This window comes from Periplaneta americana, chromosome 13 (assembly GCF_040183065.1).
Source record: "Periplaneta americana isolate PAMFEO1 chromosome 13, P.americana_PAMFEO1_priV1, whole genome shotgun sequence".
Taxonomy (NCBI): Eukaryota; Metazoa; Arthropoda; class Insecta; order Blattodea; family Blattidae; genus Periplaneta; species Periplaneta americana.
Window position 1 is genome coordinate 47,250,838 of NC_091129.1, and position 7,465 is coordinate 47,258,302.

General features: G+C 34.0%; 1 long non-coding RNA gene across 1 annotated transcript; it reads left to right on the top strand.

The window, feature by feature from the left end:
- The first annotated feature begins 706 nt into the window (after window positions 1–706).
- Window positions 707–7,129, top strand: LOC138711858 (uncharacterized). The gene is made up of 3 exons (XR_011335505.1): window positions 707–846; window positions 3,945–4,039; window positions 5,514–7,129. It is a non-coding gene; the product is annotated as an uncharacterized lncRNA (long non-coding RNA).
- Window positions 7,130–7,465: the final 336 nt, after the last annotated feature.

Genomic DNA, 7,465 nt, shown 5'->3' on the forward strand with positions numbered 1-7,465 from the left:
ATTTATATCTCAAAATATCAGGGAATAATTACGTGTTTTCAAAAGAAAATTTACTACTTATTTTTCCCAATTCAATTGTTTAGGTACACACTAAATTTGGCAAATAATTTTTTACTTAAAACTGTTATGTACAAGCTTACTTCGAATAGAAATGCATTAATTCCTTTGGGATAATTTAGTCATGTCTTTTTTGAATGGACAGCATCTTTACTTATTATTGTTTGACGAAATGTGGACAGAGCAAGTTGTAAGCTACACAGCTTACAGTTAGGAGATGATGATGATGATGGTTAGGTTATCGTAATTTTGGTAGTAGTGGTAGTCGTAGTGGTTTTAGTTGGTGACAAATGTTTTCAAACGTGCAGTAGTATCCTATAAGTAATTTTGTCTAATTATTTAATAAGATAAATTTATAATGCTTCATTATATACTTCGTGAAAAAACTAGGACTGTCACAATTATATAGTTACAATTAAACAGTTAAATAGTACGTATGCAAGTTCAGTAACATAGTTCTTTTCTGGAAGAGTGTTATTATTCACGTAGCCTTGTACTGATAGTTTCCAAAAGAATTCTACTTATCTTACTAGTAAAACAACACACTTACTACAATTAGCGCAGGATGTTTTCTTCTAGTAACTGTTACAAATACGCCTCCATGCTTGAAATGTGCATGTGTTACATAATAACAATAATACCTATATAAAGGATTCAGTAGGGCTATCTGCATCTTACTCTTGACAAATAGAGAGACTAGCGACTCAGAACACCACTTGTCCTCAACAATGCAGAAGTCATCCATTTTTACTCTGTTGCTGGCTTCTGTGATTTTCCTCATTTTCGCATGTAAGTATCCATGCTCTTAATAATTTAGATATAGACATTGATTAATCAAAACGAATTTAACTTGCTACTATGGAATCTAAAACGTAAGAGTACATTTTCTTGATATGTGTCCAGACATGTGTTGGGTAGTATCGGACATCGGGTAATATCGGACAGTGCGTTTCTTTCATCTACCACCAGATAATATTACCTGAATGACATAGTTACGTTTCTGTGATGTCGCATACAGAAACGTAACCATGTGATTCAGGTGCTATCATCTGGTGGTAGATGAAAGAAACGCACTGTCCGATATTACCCGATGTCCGACACTACCCAACTCTCTCCTAATTTAAACAATAATGATTTCATTTCAATTATTGAAACTTATGGCTTCAATGAACTTCATAAATTTAATGCTGTTGAATTAATTAACTTCAAAGGATCATAGTGGAAATGGCTATACTACAATGTCTAGTTCAGATGCTAAAGCGATATCCTCATTTCTCATATCCTATCATGTATGTATCACATTAACTATTTTTATAACTATGTTAGTTCCAATGTCCAGGATTACAAGAATACAGTGCGCGTAATCTGAATAATTATGTTCAAATTATATACATAAACAACTACTTTGTTTATATGAAGACAGGTGTTTTTGGCAGTAATTTGAAGTATATCATTGCAAATAATAATTTTAAAACGAAACAATTATTTTATAATACATCGAACGTAAAAATGCATGGATAATTTTCTTATGCTTTTGTCTGATATTTAACTTGTAAGTAATAACGATGTGTAATATTAAAACTAAAATTCATAACATATTTTACCGCCCTTTTGCTATACCCAGTGTCTTGCAAAATACTAAATTATCGTATTACTCTATGATTATCTTGAATGTTTTGTCCGTGCTTGCAACGTGCAAGCATACGGTACACATTATACGAGCATTTAAATAGTGTTGAGCAGAAAATCACTGACCTGTGATTTTATAACGGTGATCGAAAAATCACAATCACACTTGTGATTAAACAGCTCTTTAAACAGTGGTCACACTTTGAGGGCTAAACTGCTCATCAGTTGAGTCAGTTCATATTCTTTTCTCACTGCGTGCGCTGCGCTGCTGTGATTATGCTACCTAGTAACAACAATGGGAACTACGCCGCGAACTGTGAGCGCCCGATTTTGACAATTCAGTGTAGCCAACTCAGTAGCTTTCAGGCTGATCCTGGCAGATTTCAATTCCTTAAAGCTGGAAAATATACTAATGTAAGCCGACAGCCGAAAATCTCGCAGGTTTTTACATTGCTTAATCTGATTCCATTATTTTAAACAGTGACGATATTAATTGGTTACGCTATTCAACTAGTAAAATTACAATAATAACAAAATTTTACGAAATATGACAATGATTTAAAAAATAACAATGTTTCATTCATCTTCTGAGTGATGTGTGGATTATGTTAAAATTAATAATTTTCCTTTTTTTTCGTACATATTTCATTTGAGGAATACTCGACAAGATCAAATGGACAATCATTATATTGGGATAGCCAGACAACAAATGGTAAATTTGTCTATAGTATTAGACTAAATTAATGATTGAATAAATAAATACTAACTTTTATATCTTTAATCTGTTTTTAAAATGATGAAACGCCTATGTTTACGTCTCAGCATTGTGCTTGCCCTTGACTTCTGTGAAGTACAAATATATAACCTCTCCTACCATGTGCGAAATATCGGGAGCATTGAAACATCGCAATGAGACGCTCAATGAGCGGGGAAGAATGAACTGTTCAGTGTTCATCTCGAACAAGTTCGCAGTCCGATCACTATTTATCACTGCCTAAAATCGCCATGATCATAAATGGGCAATCACAGATCGAACAGAGATCACAAAAAGTACTTTATCCCATCACTATATTTAAGTATCAAGAAAACTCAACGAATTCCAGAAGAGTCAGTGACGACACGGCACCTGATTTCTGTAGTGCACTACTGTAATCTACATTCGCTTGCCATGTAGTAATGAATTGAATTACTAGCTGTCCGCTGACATTTACGAGTGACATGATATTCCACCATTTTGCTGTTGTGTATTGATAGTGAAAGGATGTTCTTATATCAAGATAAGAGGCAATATTTTATTTTGTGTGTTGAGCAAATAATAACTATAATAAACTATATATTTTCGTCATCCTTAAACATTCTTCTATGCAGAGAAAGTATTTGCTATCCATTAAATATGAAAATGTTAGAGAAACAGGCGGGTAATATTATCAAGTACTCAGAAGCGCTTTAACGCCACGTGGCATTAAAGATCTACAGACAAAATTTTAAGTTATGTCAGTCCGGTACTCATTTGTTTAAAGATAGTCCTCAGTTTTAATACTATTTTCATTGCTTTTATATTCATATTGCATGAGTATATTTACATGATAAGTGTGGAAACATAAGGAAAAACACTAATCTTTCAACTTACAAATATCCAGAATGTACACAGTGATGGTATTGGTTCAACTGTTTATCAAACACTAAATTTTTGTTTTGTTTTACTTTTGGAAAACATTCATATTTAACTAAGGTTAAAGTTTCTGTGTTTATAACTTCCTACTGCCTCTCGTCTCTATTTTTGAAAGTAAGGAGTTGCCGGAAAACATATTTTCCTAATCCATCTGGTGTTTCAGATTCAGATTAAGAATATTTCAATCGTGATTTTGCATCTTTCATGAACAGAAACTCAAATGTAGATGCTTAGTTCAATTTGTGTTGCTTAGGAAAAGCAATTCATTAATAAATAAGTGTATACGTTACTAGAAAATAGGTGGCTTTAGTTGGACAAGCTGTTCCTAATAACGCCAGTATACAAAGTTTTCCTGTTTGAGTTGTAATTCGTCTCCAGTATATAATATCACTATTTTCATTATGTTATTTTCTAAACGTAAGATTGAAGTTTCTTTGTCATAATTTTTGTGTTTGTACATAACTTATATCCAGAGCAAGTGTGGCTTACGTGTTAAGGTGGCGTCATTTGCTACGTGTACCTTATGATAGGAAATGGAGAGGAACTCAAAAGAATAACTGATATTACAATATTATTTTTCTTTCAGTTGGACTGACTGAAGTAGAAGGAGCGGCTGTGTCCACGACGACGGGTGACACGAAACCTGACAGTGATTGTCAATTATTGATTCCGAAAACATTAGTAAGTGGTAACCAAAACATATGTGGTAATAAATCCAATACTATTATAATTCGAAAAAGCCAAAACCACATAAATTACATACATTTCCATTATCTGGTCTCTTTGTGGCTAGAAATATGAAAGATTATAATTTGATTCCGGCAGAGTAGGGGAAAGTTACCTGCCTTATTTGTAAGCTGGTTGTTTGTACATTTTTTCACTTGTTTCTACATACTACAATAATGGCTTTGTTTCTTTCGTGATAAACAATGGCAAAATAATTGAAATACTCAACCCATAAATTTCCATTGTAATCTTAAATACTTTCAGTATTTCAAATAAACATTTCTTACCTCGAAAGGGAGATATCATACCATGTCTGCATCTGAATATCTAAAGTGAATAGTTTGTTCAGGCTCTGTGCCCGCGAATAAGTTCTTCCTATGATTATGGAAGTGAAATAAAGTAGGCCTAATTTGAATGCAATGTGTTATTAATTGAAAAGAATGTAACAAAATTCAAAATTATTTTACTAGAAAATATGTAAAAAAAAAGTTATTTTCGAAATTTTCATTTACGTGGTAAAATCTTTCTATTAATATAATTTATTGGCAAAGCTGTTCACCTTTTACTTCAACTGAAATATCTCGAGATATAATGAAGCTATGATAATATATCTACTTGGACTTAAAAGACTCGGAACGTTGCACATTACCTACTGAGGCAAAATGTTCTTCATTCGGTCATTTTGGGCTTAATGGATAATGCGTAATATCCCGAGTGTTATAGGTGCATGTACATTATTGTAGTACAATTGGGTTTCAAGGCATTTCACTTTAAGTAAATGTAGGTCTAGATAACAACTGAACAGATTATATTAATTGTTGTTGTGGTTATTGTTGTTGTTTAGTCAATAGATCTGAATCTCACTAGTGATACCAAGAAGGTACCACTTATGAGGCAACTAGGCTAGGAGATACTAGGGTAGGGTGGCCAGTTCCTTTCCCCTCCATTGTATACATCGCCGACTAGCTATCTATTACATTAGTCAGACTTCAGATGCATAGAAACAATTATTGTTCTTCCATTTTATAAAAATTAATAAAGCTGAATTAATAGATTTTCTTTCATGTTGTGGAAAAGACTTTGAAAAATGGCACAGACTACAGGAGTATAGAAGATATTGAGTGCTAAAATTATGAAAGAAAGAAATGTGATATTTTTTAAATTTTGTGTTGGCTGTGTATAACACTGATAATTCTTTAAAACTAAGTGGGATTTTGTGAAAGTTTGTCATTTTAGATACGAGTCAATGAGTATGATGATATGAAATAAAAGCTGTAAATAAATAAACAGCGAAAGACAAACCGCGAGAGTTCCTAAATAGAATTATCACGAAAATAACATAAATCATATTATTAATTAGTGGAATCGCATTAAATTATATCGAAGGGACAGTCTGAACATTGTTCTAACTTGTATATTTTGTTCACAGGTTGCAGTCTTTACTACAGTTCTGAAAAAATTCCTAAGTTTTCCCTTCGACATCATTCACAACATTTTTTCAATAATTTTGTGGGTAATAATTCATATATTTCCTGATTTAGGATGCCAAAAGGCATAATGATATAAAACAGGACATTTTGTGTCACTAATAGTACTCAATAAAGTACAATAGGTCGTATGCTTTAACCCAATTGAGTGTTGTAATAATATATTCCTTGTCTTATTCTGAGATATCTTCACTGACGATGTTCATGGTACTGATAGTATAACATTGCATTATTGTTGAAACAGAAATTTATTGTATTCATTCATTCACTTAGTGTTCTGCCCAGGGGCAGGTCTTTCACTGCAAACCCAGCTTTCTCCAATGTTTCCTATTTTCTGACTTCCTTTTCGTTTCCTCATATGATCCATATATCTTAATGTCGTCTATGTTTTGATATCTTCTTCTACCCCGAACTCTTTTCCCGTTCACCATTCCTTCCAGTGTATCCTTCAGTAGGCAGTTTCTTCTCACCCAGTGACTCAACCAATACCTTTTCCTATTCCTGATCAGTTTCAGTATCATTCTTTCTTCACCCACTCTTTCCTACATAGCTTCATGTTTTATTCTGTCTATCCACTTCACACGTTCCATTCTTCTCTATATCCACATTTCATAAGCTTCTATTCGCTTCTCTTCACTTCGACGTATTTGTTGTATTAATAGTTATGTATTTATTTCATTAGTGCCTTCTCTCTTTGTGTGAGACGTTTGCTCAATTCCGTCTATTAAATGAAGATAACACCGTTCTGCTTACCTATGGTCTTACCTGAGTTATGATTTAAATTTGAATTCGGCTAAAGCGTGATTAACATTTTCAAAATGTTTCTTATAAATAAATATACCATTCAATAAGTGATTAAATTATTGGGGCCAGTTAAAAGTGCAATATTATTAAATGTAATATAAACAGAAAGAACTCTAATGAGATATTTATATTATAGCCGTTCGGAAAATAAGATCTGATTTACCTTAAAATTAAGGAAATGTAAAACAAATTAATCGATAGTTGCAGAAACAACATGAATCCCATCTTTATCGAAATTCACTTAATTGCCGTACATATAGCAATCATAAGTAGTAGATGCATGTCTAGATCGAACAATAGCATGGGTCCTTGTATTTCAAATAGGTAAGTTTCTATTATCGGCTCGGTTGCAAAAGGAGAACGTCACCTTGGTGGGCTGTGCTTTTGTTACCTACTACAACACTTCTGAAGTCCACTCTGCCACGTTCCGCCTGGCGCCCATGTGCTCCGTGTTCCAAGCAGAACTCTTTGCCATCTTGCAAGCAGTGAAATGGAGCATTACCAACGGGATTGACTCATGTATTCACAGCGACTCTCAATTTGCCTTACAAACCATTGACGATAAATACAACTTGCATTCCATAGCCGTCGAAATTAGATCCCTAATACTTAAATTTGAAGGTCGTATTTGCTTAATGTGGGTGCGCGGCCACACAGGTACTGAAGGAAACGAAAGAGCGGATACATTAACGAAGCAAGCAGCCTCAACCAACTCAGAATATAAATATTCCACCTGTCCTATTTCGTACATTAAGCAGAAGATTTTATTTTATTTTAGTAGGTTATTTTACGACGCTTTATCAACAGCTTTGGTTATTTAGCGTCTGAATGAGATGAAGGTGATAATGCCGGTGAAATGAGTCCGGGGTCCAACACCGAAAGTTACCCAGCATTTGCTCATATTGAGTTGAGGGAAAACCCCGGAAAAAACCTCAACCAGGTAACTTGTCCCGACCGGGAATCGAACCCGGGCCACCTGGGTTTGCGGCTAGACGTGCTAACCGTTACTCCACAGGCGTGGACAGGCAGAAGATCAAGCACACAACTACACTCAAGTGGAATACATACTGGAACTCTAGTGTTAAAGGCT